Source organism: Ambystoma mexicanum, chromosome 14 (genome assembly GCF_040938575.1).
Source record: "Ambystoma mexicanum isolate Mex_15411 chromosome 14, UKY_AmexF1_1, whole genome shotgun sequence".
Taxonomy (NCBI): Eukaryota; Metazoa; Chordata; class Amphibia; order Caudata; family Ambystomatidae; genus Ambystoma; species Ambystoma mexicanum.
In genome coordinates, this window is record NC_090940.1 from 180,764,407 (window position 1) to 180,778,502 (window position 14,096).

General features: G+C 46.2%; 1 protein-coding gene and 1 pseudogene across 4 annotated transcripts in view; both read left to right on the forward strand.

Moving 5' to 3' along the window:
- SLC8A3 (solute carrier family 8 member A3) overlaps nucleotides 1–14,096 on the forward strand; it is a 640,255-nt gene that overhangs the window by 74,450 nt on the left and 551,709 nt on the right. The gene's annotated exons all lie outside the window — the stretch shown is intronic.
- LOC138527647 (5S ribosomal RNA) lies at nucleotides 5,943–6,061 on the forward strand (annotated as a pseudogene).

The following is a 14,096-nucleotide window of genomic DNA, read 5'->3' on the forward strand; positions in this document are numbered from 1 at the left end:
AGCTCGGCTTAAACTCTCCGACTCTTACCAGTTGTTTTCCATCCAAGACTACTCTATTCCCATCAGTAAAAAAGTCAAGAAGCTCAGTGTTCAAACTGACAGAGCTGTAAGTGCTGAAGCTCATGTCAACCTAGTCTCCAGGAGCTGTGCATACCAACTCAAACTTCTTAGGAATATCCGCCCCTACCTAAATTAAGGAAACTCAGCCACCCTTGCTGGAGCCACTATTCTATCCAGAATAGATTATTATAATGCCTATTATAATGCCTTCCTTGTTGGTGTGGATAAGACAATCCTCCAATGCCTACAAACCATCCAAAATGACGATGTACGAATTGTTAAGAACGTCCCGAGAAGGAGCCATGTATCTGATCTCCGACGGGAACTCCACTGGCTACCGGTTACGGCTAGGTGCCAGTTTAAAGCAGCAACCTTGCTCCATAAATGCGTATATGGTAAGGTGCCCAGCTATCTGAAATCATCGACCTCATGGTATGCCTGCTTACCGTCTTTAACCTCTTCCGATACCAACCTTGTTATCCGCCCATCCTGTAAGAAATCAAAAGGACTGGGCAGATCATTTGTCAACTGTGCCTCTAAACTCTGGAATGACCTCCCTCCAGCCTTGAGGTCGGTACCCATCATCTCATCTTTTAAGAAATACCTGAAAACCATGCTATTTGCATAGGACTTTAGCCGTCTAAAACGACATTGATCTGATCCGCTCATGTCCTGTTTTCTTTCTGTTGTCCTATGTGCAAATGTGCGCCCTGATGCCCGCGGGTTTTCGGCATGCTACAAATAAAAAATAAAGAAATAAGATGAAGAGACACACATTGGCAAATCCAAAAGGTCTGCCTTTCTTTTATAGATGTTAGTGTTTGTTTAGGGATGATAGAAAATTGGATGATGAGTTTCGTTGTGTGGCTGGAAGATGAATGAAAGTGTTGATGAGTGTAATTGTTTAGATGGGTGTAGGATTTGATTATGTGAATTCATCTGATTGGTTGGGTGTGTAGGTGTGTTGTGCTGCATATGACAGCCCCATTGGGTTTTGATGGGCATTGGATTTGTTGCAGAGATTAGGTTTTGCAGTTGGTAAGGGGGTGTAGTAGTGGGAAAAGCAGTAGAGTTGTGTGGCAGCAAGGAGAAAGACAAACAGGGTTGTTGTTGGGTGGGGGCAAAGAGACAATCTGCACAGTCCTGGTGTGCCTTGTGTGGAGGAGAACATGAGGATGGTCTGTGGGGGAGCATAGGGGGTTGTGTATCGGGCATGCCACAAGTGGTTGGATGTGTATGGGATGGACATGCAGCCAACAATATATGCCAGCAGTGCTACTGTAAAACACTTTCTTGTTGTTTTGCCTACAATATATGTCGGCATTGTCACAGTAAAAAATGGTTTTACAATGGTGCCCACAATATATGCATGCATAGCCACCGTCAGGAATATGTACATGATGGCTTCTATCAATAGTGTATGCCAGCATGGCTGTGTAAACCCATATCATTTCCCCTGTACCAAAATATATGCCAGAATTGTCTCAGAAAACACTTTCATGATGGTACCCACAATATATGCCAACATGACTCTGTACAAATATTTTTCAAGATTCCTTTGCAAACATATATGCAATTATCACTGCTGTAAATACTTTCATGATGGTTCGTTGGTATACACTATTTATGCCAAATAGATGGCGAGTCACCAAAATGACAGTGAAGGATTTTATTTTCCAAAATGTTCATGATGCCTTTGCCCAATAATATATATTTCAGCATAATCACTGCAAGACACTCATGATGCTTTAACCACAACATATCTTAGCATTCCCACTTAAAACACTTTCATGGTGTGGCCCCCACAACATCTGCTAGCATTCCCACTGTAAAAAACGTACACGATGGTGACGCAATATATTCCATCATGCTACAGTAAGGTGCACATTAATGATGCCTCTGTCCACAATAAATGAGACCCTGGCCCTGTAAAAAATGTGCATATGCCGATTGTGCCAAATATATTCCAACATGCCACTGTAAATGGTATGCTCATGATAAGTCTATCCACAATATGTAAGCCAGCATGTCCTGCAAAGCACACACCCATTCTGGCGGTGTCCAAGTATATGCCAGCATGTCACACAATAGTAAAAGCTCATGATACCAGTAGTCGCCATAAATCCCAGCATTGCCCTGTAAAACACACCCATATGCCTGCTGTGCCCATATTTATGTCAGAATCCCACTACACAAAACATTCTTCATACTGCTGGTGCCTCCCTCCAAGCTCTCCACCCCACTCTGACAAAATAACATCCATTCATGCAATTGCCAAGCTCGCACACCCCAAAACCCACTCAGGTGCTCAGTCACTCACTGACACATGCACACATAAATATAGACTTTCTCACTCACAAGTGCACACATTCATTTCAGCACTTTCATAAACACAAACATGCACACAAACACACATGCACCCAAACGCTAACACACACAGAAACAGCATAACATTGAACACAGACAAGCATACTTTTTAAAAAACCTTCCTTAACTTTACACAGTGACCTTGACACCACTCCACTCTCAGCTTATGACTGCATGGTCTGCATCAGAAAGACTAAAAGATGCATAGGTCCAGGCAGGGAGTGATGGAAACCGTCAGCAAAGCAATCATGGAAGACCTGGGGCCCAGAGCGTGCACCAGGGACTTCGGGAAAGCTGATGCCGGTGAAAAGGAACATATGTGGGTCCCAGCGATCTGGCAACATAACTAGGAAGAGCAACGCTAGAACATCATGCTGTGGTGCTAGCACAAGCAGAGGAGGGAAAAGTGAGCTGTACTGTACATGGAGCTCTGCAAAGCACTGCAGGCGTTGTTGAACCAAGTCACTATGTTGGAAATAAAGAAATTACTCATCATTTACAATTAGTGGCCATTATAGATTAGGAACCTAGTTGCATGCAGCTCCACAACATGAACAGAGGCATCCATGGGCAACAATAACACAAACACAATGTAATGCAATACTAAATTGGAAACCACATTAATGTACCAAGCAGCAGGAAAAGAAAACATGCTTTTGAAAAAACATCTTTCACGAAGCTCCACTGGCCCTTATACAATGGCCACAGCTGGAATTGCTATTTCAGCAGGAAGCAATCACTGGCTTGGCGGGGCAGCTGGATCCCCCGAATCTACGCGTGGAAAAGGTCTAGAAGAGAGGAAGCTCTCTCTTGCAAGACCTAAAAAGGGAAGTAAGGCCGCAGCATCCGTTGCATAAGCTTGCTATATTAGGATGACAGAGTTCCATGCATGGGAAAGAGATCAAATCAACTCATCATCTTTCTTACAAATTATTTCTTTCATGCAGGTAAATCCATTTTTCTGCACATTGATACAAAAACAGGGCATTATCTCTGCCCTAAACAACACAGAGTTGAACAGCGTTGGCCCTTTTTGGCTATGCTCTCAGTCCTCCAAGAAATTCCCAAATACAGCAGATATGGCCTTCAGTTTTCCCATGCAAAAAAAAGTGTAAATATGGACCTAATGTTAGCGTCAATAGAAAACGGTATCAAATATTGAGTTGCTTATGGGGGACAGTAATGAGGGTGCACAAACCACAAATTCAGGCCCACTCACTAGGGCAGCCCGCTTCAGAACCCTGCTTCCCCTCAAACAGGAATTGGCTTAGGAAACAGACCAAACAAAGCCTGTGAAGGCAAATGATTAAGGGCTTCAAGGCCAAGACTTACGTTTACGGTTTAAGAGAGACAGGGTTTATTGAGGGTAGACTTACCTGGTGGCTGAGGTAAGCCAAGGTGTGTTTCTTTGCAAGGAGATTTTTTAGAGCAGGTATCTATGAAGATCACATTTTCGTTATCGGGTGCTTCATTTATTCCAAAAGAAGCCTTTGGGAAATTGAGGTGCATGCTGGGAAAAGACCAGGTAACAAAAATGGCAACCATGAAGTGAACTCTTAGCAAGCCCTCCAGGTAAAATGACAGATAGGAAGTGAACTCTTCTAAGCAAGACCTCCAGATAAAATGACAGCCAGGAGATAAACTCTTAGCAAGCCCTCCAGGTAAAATTACAGCCAGGAAGTGAACTCTTAGCAAGCTCTCCAGATACAATGTCAGCCAATAAGTGAACTTTAAGCAAGCCCTCCAAATAAAATGACTGCCAGGAAGTGAACTCTTAGCAAGCCAAGTGTTTGAAATCTCACTTTCTGTCCTGATTTGACGAGAGCTGTGAACCTTCTTTCAGAAAGTGGACTGTTGAAAAAACGAACTGAGGTTCACAGTTAAACACATTCAGAAAACAATGCTGCTGTCCCACTCTCAGGGAACGGTGCCTTTAATCCAGGTAGGGGCTGTTATTAATAAACTAGCTGAGGTTCGCAATAAAATAGATTTAGATTGTTGTAAAGCACCACGTGTGTCCTTCTCTTGTGTCTGCTTGTCAAGGACATCAAATCGCCAAAATGCCAGGGGTAGCAGAAGTGACATTATATACTCAATGACAACACATGAGGTGGCATCATATAACCGATTGACTACAAAGTTGTCAAAGGAAGTGATGTCAATAGGCCTTTGACCTGGTGGCTTTTATTAGGCATATGCAAACTGGCGTGTTGCTGAAGTGCAGTAGTGGAGTAGCCACACAAAGCAATTCATCATACTCCGGAGGCACTACCTGAACCATGCCACTAGAGCCTCACATGACCAGTTGCTTCCTCACAAACCGGACATAGCCATAGCGTCACCTGCTCATCGGTGCCATTAAATGACAAGTGCGTCTATAAAGGCCGAAATGTTTACATCTTACCCCAGGTAGCCATCTTATGCCACCTCCTATTCCAGAGTGCTATCACTGTATGCTCAGTAACGTGTCTTAAGCCAGGTATAGACATCATATACAAAGTGCAGCTACACAGGTACAACTACTGCGCTTACATGCACGAGTAGTATAGCTCAGTGGCACTGCGCTCGCAGAACAACACAGGTTCGAATTCTGGGTCCGAGCTTAGAAACCTCTACGGTATTAAGCGTGTTATAAATAACCAATTATAATGATATGCCAAGGGCAGCCTCAATGCCCAAGTAACACTATCCTATGCCAGCTAATGCCCCATTGGTCTCGTGTAGTCCTCAAATGCAAGGTACAGCCTCATTGGCCCAGGGGCCGCCATCATGTTTTGAGTGCAGTCACAAATGTCTATTTACTGCCATCATTTCCAGGTAAGGCCACATATGCTAGACATGGGGCCTCATTACGACTGGGTGGTATCCTAGTGGTAAATTTGCCGGGATACAACACAATTAGCCTTACCGCAACTTGGTCTGGCACTATTAGCGCCGGATCACAAGTTGCAATGGCGCGGTAAGTCCCCATTTTGTTGAGTACACAGGACTCAATGGGGCATTTTTGCTGCAAATACCGCGCGTAATTGCACCGCAGTAATATCACCAAATATGGGGGGTAAGCTGGAGCATTCGCCTCCAGGGTTTAAGTGGAGTGGTAATGCAGGGGTAATAGTGCTACCCCAACATTTTTACCACTCCGCCCCCAACTCCTGATGAGGCCCTACAGTCTCCATATGCACATAAGAGTGTTACAGTCGCAGAACTGGCCATTGCATACCACGCGCAGGTACAAATGCCATGTATCCTTCCCTGCTGCCACAGCAAGCACATGCCAGATAGTTCCAGATAGTACCACTGCGTGCAAAGGCATCCATTAGCAAGCTCGAATGTATTAAACAACCAGGTTGCAAAGTCACGTATAGCAAAATGGACTGAGAGGTATTGCTAAGTAAAGGCTCCGTATTTTGATATGGATTCTGTAAATTCAGACACTCAGTCGATCATGACCTGCAGTCCTCTGTATCCATAGATGTTAATTGGCAAATCCAACAACAGCCCTTTAAATACGGTGCATATAGGAGCACACCACACTGAATGCACCCGATCTCGTCTGATCTCGGAAGCTAAGCAGTGTTGGGCCTAGTTAGTACCTGGATGGGAGACCGCCTGGGAATATCAGGTGCTGTAGGCTAAAAAAACAAAAAATATATAGGTGCACATTACATTAGTGTATAGAACATTTGAATACCATTATGCAGCACTTATATAAATGCACACAAAGGGTTTCTGAGTTTAAGAAAAGCAATGCTTCCTTGGCATTTTTGTATTGAGCAGCTCTACACCTGCAATTCATGCTGATCAAAGCCTAGACATAATTGACGTTTACAATGCATCGGGGTTATCGACTCTAGAGGTGGCAGAGGCCTTGGCCATGCCAGGGTTATCAGCTGCTCCCTCCAGCAGTTCCTTAATGGCACCCATGCTGCTGGCACCCTTCTTTCATGAACTGGCCTGTTAATAGACCAAATGCGGTTCACCTTTAAAAGAGATGTAGTTCGTTTAAAAGCAGCAGCTCAACACTTCTTTCAGAAAGTTTCTGCTAACAGACCAGCTGAGGTTTGCAGTCAAAACAAGTTTAGATTGTTTGAGAGGAACACATGCACCCCTCTTTCACGAAGTGGCTGTTAACACGCCAACTGAGGTGAACTGCTAACAAGCCCACTGAGGTTTAGGTTGAACCAGGCATAGCTTGTTGGGAAGATCCGCTTGTGCCAGGGTGAGCTGCTAAGAAGCCCAATGAGGTTTACGTTAAACCAGACATAGCTTGTTGGGAAGATCCTTTTGTGCCAAGGTGAGCTGCTAAGAAGCCCACTGAGATTTAGGTTAAACCAGACATATCTTGTTGGGAAGATCCTCTTGTGCCAGGGTGAGCTGCTAAGAAGCCCACTGAGGTTTATGTTGAACCAGGCATAGCTTGTTTGGGAGATCTGCTTGTGCCAGGGTGACCTGCTAAGAAGCCCAATGAGGTTTATGTTGAACCAGGCATATCTTGTTGGGAAGATCCTCTTAGGCCAGGGTGAGCTGCTAAGAAGCCCACTGAGGATCACATTAAACCAGGCATAGCTTGTTGGGAAGATCCGCTTGTGCCAGGGTGAACTGAGGTTTAGGTTAAACCAGGCATAGCTTGTTGGGAAGATCCGCTTGTGCCAGGGTGAACTGCTAACAAGCCCACTGAGGTTTACATTAAACCAGGCATAGCTTGTTGGGAAGATCCTCTTGTGCCAGGGTGAACTGCTAACAAGCCCACTGAGGTTTACAATGAACCAGGCTGTAGAGTTCAGGTCTCAACAGTGGCTTTGCATAGGCCAGAGAATCTTCGCTGTTGCTATGCAGTTGGTCACATCTCTTTCCTGTTCCGAATGGATCACGGGCACCCAACCGTGACCCATAGTGTAGTGTGTCTACAGTAGTGTGTCTTTTTGTCTAATACCTAATGTCTTCAGGCTACTCTGTGGGATCCCTAGACAGTGACTACATGGGAGAAAAACGCCCCCATGAAAGGAGATCAATCATCAGGGGGAATTTGAGTTTAGGAGTGGGGCTGAAGTGTCCTCCTCTACTTCGCCATCTGAATGGTGATCTCCAGCTCAGGCTTTGCTTTCGATCTCCACCAAGGACTGACTTTCTATAATGCCTCTTTTGTTTCTATCGGCACATCATTTATCAATACCTGCTGAACTTCATGGAGAACACTTATGGATTGGTCTCGGGAGGATAGCTCAGGGGCAACGCGCTCTCCTTGGAAGCAAGACGACGCAGAGCAACACGGATTCGATCCTCGGGTCCGCTCTTACAAATCTCCCGGTATTAAGCGCGTTATAAATGACCGATCATAATCATGAACACAGTAGCATTTACTTAGGTATTCTAAGTTTAACTTAAGTGGGAAGTTGGCGTTCTGCAATTCACCCTCAAGCAGACGGGTGATAGTCGGTCATCCTTCAGCGTGAGGGTTTATATATGGATCAGATCCTGCCAGTATAGCGGTCTGAGTCTGAAAGGTCTTTGAAAATCTGGTTCTTCAGTGGGGGAGTGTGTCCCGCTGTCTTCAGAACCACTTCCCAGTAATGTGTATGTGCAGTCTCTGTGGAAACAGCACAAGGCACATATAATAATGTATATAGGTATCATTTTATTATTGGTTATTTATAATGCACTTAATACCCAGAGGTTTCTGACCTGGGATCGAACACGCGTTGCTCCGCGTCATCTTGCTTCCAAGGAGAGCGTGTTGTCCCTGAGCTATCCTCCCGCACATGGGGTGCACCCTCTCTCTGCGCAGTTAGTCCCTGAGGCAGCAGCCTTTTTGGTCTTTTTTTTTGGAGAAGTGCAAGCGCTGCGCTTGCGGTGCAGGTATCTTTTATAGGATCACGTTTACAAGTTGTAACAGCTTGAGACTGGTGGGCACTAGATTGTCAGCAGTTTCATGAACTCTATGGGCACCACAGGAGACGCCTCGCGTGGGTCTCTTGCAATTGACATGGTTACTCCATATTCCAACGCTGTAGGTTTGCTGCAATAAACACAATGCATTGTGCTCCAGACAGAACAGAGCCGTCATGGGATTGCAGCTGATCAGTTGAAATGTCTGTTCCCTTGCTATGCTTAACGCGAGCTCCGTCTTGTTAAGACAATGGAAAAAGGTTGCCTTTGTCCAGAAAACATGTCCAGTGGGATAACACACAGTCATTCCCCCTCCTCGAGTCCGGAGAATGTCAGAACATACATATTTGAGGCAAATGGAGAGTTCTGTTGACTTCCTGGTGATTTTCTGTAACATAAGGGATAGCCTATGGCTGGGCAGGACATAAGGCTAGGTCAAAATTTAGTACAGGGGGGTGGTCCTGTCCTTGAACATTTTAACTACAATAAATCGTTGTAGTTACAGTTTCAACACATCTCCATATTAACATTATCATACATCTCTATAAGTATGTATCGTTGGTTGGAGGAAAGTACAGATCCAAAGCCTGGAAAAAGAACACAGTTAAACTGACCTTTATTAATTAGGTCCCATGTTTTTAGACATTGGTAACTCAATGTGGATATGAACAAGTTTACATAACATGTCAAAAAGTTATTGAGTAGTGGAATCAACCTTGTCATCCGCTTGGTGTATTTGCTAGAACAAGGGTGCAATTATTACAAATATTAAATGCAGGTATGAGTAACAATCCATGTTTTAGTGGAGACAGGTAATCACTCTGTTTTTTCATACAGTGCAATAGACAGAAGTGATCTTAGGAAATGTACCAACAATTCAAAAGAAAAGAAACCGTACATTTGAACAGTGCGTTTAGTCTGTTAACGGCACACAACTATACTTTAGCTGTGTTGTATCATTCAGTTGCCAATTATTACATCATATTGGTCAACCTGTTGGGTTATTCTTCTGGTATTATACAACATTAGTAACACAGTGCATTACTTAAAAGAAACCTAAAAATAGGGCCTGCTATTTAGACTTCCTGGTGGAGACAGGAACAAATACAATGTTGTCACTAGGGTAGCATTTGTAAACAAAGGGCTCCTTGGAGCCCTTCAACTTTCTATAAGGAACATGTAGGTTTAGAATAGGGGATGAGGGATCAGAGTCCCAATCACCATACTTCCGTGCCGGTCTTGCTCCGGACAGGAATGGGGGACATCGCATCTGCCTGGTCCACACATGTATTATTCTCAATGACTTGAGCTGAGCTTGTGCTTTCTGCTACTAAGCTTCCCTCATGTGGTTTTAGCACTCTGCAAAATGCTTTCGCATACATCATGTGGAAGAAGAGTTCATCACCCAAATCCACCTGCGCAGAACGGTCAATGTTGAGAGCAGGTCCCATCCTTATTTCAAGCCAGAACGATTAGTCATTCCCTGTGGTGTGTAATCAGTTTCCTGTTTTTATTTCAATTGCTGCATTCGACATAAAGTTAAACAAAGTGCATCTGCTTTTCCCATAATTTAGTCAATTTCTATGAGTGAAAATGGGCAGATTAACGGGGCATGTTTTCAGCATGTTGACATGCTTTTTCAAGGTATTTGGCCTTTGTTTAGAAACTGTACGCGCTTCCAGAAGCTTACCTGGGGTGCTATGTTATGTTATGTTACTGGGATTTATATGGAATTCATTTTGGATTAAAGTTAGGGCAACACCTACACGCGCCATTGATTTATACTTGCCAACCCTACAGTTTGAGTCAATAGGCTATTGATTTTTAGGAAGTCCCACCACGTAGAGGTTATGGCAACAGATCCAATCGCTTTTATGGCCTTTTCATGGTTAACTCAGAGCTGCTTAGATTTGTACTAAAAACTCCTATTTGAATGGTCTGTTTAAAATATTGATTTGTAGGCAGATGAAAAATATTGATCCAGGAATTACAAATGGCCTGACGCTTTCTTTATACCATTTACTTGCCTCCCTGTCGACTCCGACAGCTTGTTTACCAGACTACGTTAATCTGCTTCTTCTTTTAATGCAGTTTTTAGTTCCCTTTATTAACAGGTTTGTCTATTCAAAGTTAACTTCCCTGTTTACCTGTGAAATAGAGGGAGGTATTGGTTGCCATTTTCTTCTGGTGATTGGTTTTCTTCTGGTTGGATATTATTGTAGTCAGGGGTCCACCAATTGGAGCATAGTAAAAAACCATGCACTCAAAAAGTGGCGCAAACACCGGGCAAGAAACAACGCTGTTTATTACAGCTAATTGAGCACAAATCAAACAGAACAGTGGATAGACTCTGATCGAAAGGCTGACATCTGAATGGAATACGCACAGTAGTTTTATACCAAGAAATACAATGATTGGAAATCCATCGAAACACGTGAAAGTTGGAGGATTCACTTTTTCTATGTTTCCCAGAGATTTCATTGGTTTGTGGACATCACCTACTCAAAGCTTACGTTGATTAGTGAAGCGTAATTGAAGCAAACAATTGAACAGTTTCCCATTATAATGCCTCCCCATGTGGTGCCACATTTATTCACACCCCACCCCGGAACAACTTGTTATCACAGAAGTAACATGTGTGCTGACCGCCGGAACTTTAATACACTGCCATTGGTCAGCACCATTGAGAACGGAACACGAGACACCCTGCAGCTGGTGGGAAAGGGGACATTCACATGACACCTCTTGGATAATGACCTTTGCAAATTGTGTAGTAGATACTTGGATGCTGGCCACCTCCACAGAGCTCAAGAACTTATTGTCTGATTGGTTCTCCCAGGAACGCCACTTCATCCAGTGTTGCCTTCCCACAGCCGCCTGCCGATGGGCATCAGTGGTCATGTGACCAGCACAGTGGTACAGAGCCACCCTCTCCGTTGCCATGTAGGGCGGATAGTTTGGCTGACCGCCTTGTAAATACATCACTCAGATGTAGTTATGTTGGCTTTCTAGTAATGAGCAACTTGAGCCTCACTACCCTTTGCAGATCCCTGTCATATTGGCCACGTGGTTCAGATCGAGCATGTTCTCCGGAGAAGGGTGGAACCACTGTCTGATCTGATATGACATGCTCACCAACGAAGAGCACATCTAGTGTGTAACCTTAAAGAGCATGTTCGCCAGAGGAGAGTGGCACCATTGTCTGATCTAATAGGACATGTTACCCAGAGAAGACGGGATTCATTGTGTAACCCGTAAGATCATGTTTACGAGAGATAATAAGAACTACTGCATGATCTTAAAAGAAATTATCACTAGGGCAGGCCAGAACGACCATGTGACCTGAAAGTACCTCAATTGCTACTTGGAATTCATTTGAAAGGGCGCTTTTAACCAGGGTGGTAAGTAGCTGAGACATAGGTCTAGTTACAAAAACATTGTTACCTCTGTCCAATTTCAAGCTTGTCCTTGATGTTTGAAAGACTGGTTGAGGTCAAGCTGTAAACAATGGGACATTTGTGTATTACTAGTCAAGAGGGGGGGCACAATGGCTAAAAAGAAAAGTGTGAGCCACTACAAATGAACTATTGGGATCTACGGTGACTCTGTGCAAAACACTAGGATAGTCACTGGGCAGCAACTCAGCAACTCTTCCACTGCACCATTGCGCGTCCTGAGAACTGAGCAGTGTTTCCAGCTTTCCTCTGCTCCGGCCACGTACTTGTTTTCTCTGTAAAAGTGACAAAGCCTGGGCACGTAAACTGCAAATATCTTGGATTAAACTCCATACCAACCCTGTGGCGCAGAGTGTCGGTAACTGGCAGGTAAGCGAGTTAAAAGCATGGGGAGATCCGCCATTGAGTCAAAGGCACGCGGAAGGTCAGGGAGTGCTCAAAATAGAGGAGAGTGAATCGTGACATGAGCGGGCAAAGAACTCATGAATAGGTAATCGCGCTGTCGCGTTCGTGTACTAGCGATGCTAACCGGAGCGGACAGGTGAGAAGGGAGAATGGCTTTGAATAACAGCCGAAGAGGTAGGAAGAAGAACTTTTCAAGAGTTTGGGGAAGGAAAAAAAGAAAAAGCAGAGCCTGGCAGTAGCTCATGGAGGGGAAGGACTGGAATAAAAGGATGTGCGATAGCAATATCGTAACTTTATTTCGGATTAATGCCATAAATGTTTTCACAACAAAGCATACATTTCAAATAATACGGAGCCGGCCCCTTACAGACGTGGGCACAGTAAGATGACATGGAGCAAGATGCTCTTAGCAGTCGAATAACTTCTTTACACAATGTGGCGAATTCGTAGACTAAATCGAGCCATGCACACCGCTATGGGCCGTGGGTGGAAAACGATCAAAAGACCTTGAGCCCAATGGGACTGCATTTGCTCCAGTCAAACTCCCAGGTGGCTTTGTACACCAGGCGTATGGGCTCCTCCCAGGTGGCTTTTTACCCCAGGCATATGGGCTCCTCCCAGGTGGCCTTTTACCCCAGGCGTATGGGCTCTTCCCAGGTGGCTTTGTACCCCAGGCGTATGGGCTCCTCCCAGGTGGCTTTTTACCCCAGGCGCATGGGCTCCTCCCAGGTGGCTTTGTACCCCAGGCGTATGGGCTCCTCCCAGGTGGCTTTTTACCCCAGGCATATGGGCTCCTCCCAGGTGGCCTTTTACCCCAGGCGTATGGGCTCTTCCCAGGTGGCTTTGTACCCCAGGCGTATGGGCTCCTCCCAGGTGGCTTTGCACCCCAGGCATATGGGCTCCTCCCAGGTGGCTTTGCACCTCAGGCATATGGGCTCCTCCCAGGTGGCTTTGTACCCCAGGCATATGGGCTCCTCCCAGGTGGCTTTGTACCCCAGGCGTATGGGCTCCTCCCAGGTGGCCTTTTACCCCAGGCGTATGGGCTCTTCCCAGGTGGCTTTGTACCCCAGGCGTATGGGCTCCTCCCAGGTGGCTTTGTACCCCAGGCGTATGGGCTCCTCCCAGGTGGCTTTGTACCCCAGGCGTATGGGCTCCTCCCAGGTGGCTTTTTACCCCAGGCGCATGGGCTCCTCCCAGGTGGCTTTGCACCCCAGGCATATGGGCTCCTCCCAGGTGGCTTTGCACCCCAGGCATATGGGCTCCTCCCAGGTGGCTTTGCACCTCAGGCGTATGGGCTCCTCCCAGGTGGCTTTGCACCCCAGGCGTATGGGCTCCTCCCAGGTGGCTTTGCACCCCAGGCGTATGGGCTCCTCCCAGGTGGCTTTGCACCCCAGGCGTATGGGCTCCTCCCAGGTGGCTTTGCACCCCAGGCGTATGGGCTCCTCCCAGGTGGCTTTGCACCTCAGGCGTATGGGCTCCTCCCAGGTGGCTTTGCACCCCAGGCGTATGGGCTCCTCCCAGGTGGCTTTGCACCCCAGGCGTATGGGCTCCTCCCAGGTGGCTTTGCACCCCAGGCGTATGGGCTCCTCCCAGGTGGCTTTGCACCTAAGGCGTATGGGCTCCTCCCAGGTGGCTTTGCACCCCAGGCGTATGGGCTCCTCCCAGGTGGCTTTGCACCCCAGGCGTATGGGCTCCTCCCAGGTGGCTTTGCACCCCAGGCGTATGGGCTCCTCCCAGGTGGCTTTGCACCCCAGGCGTATGGGCTCCTCCCAGGTGGCTTTGCACCCCAGGCGTATGGGCTCCTCCCAGGTGGCTTTGCACCCCAGGCGTATGGGCTCCTCCCAGGTGGCTTTGCACCCCAGGCGTATGGGCTCCTCCCAGGTGGCTTTTTACCCCAGGCGCATGGGCTCCTCCCAGGTGGCT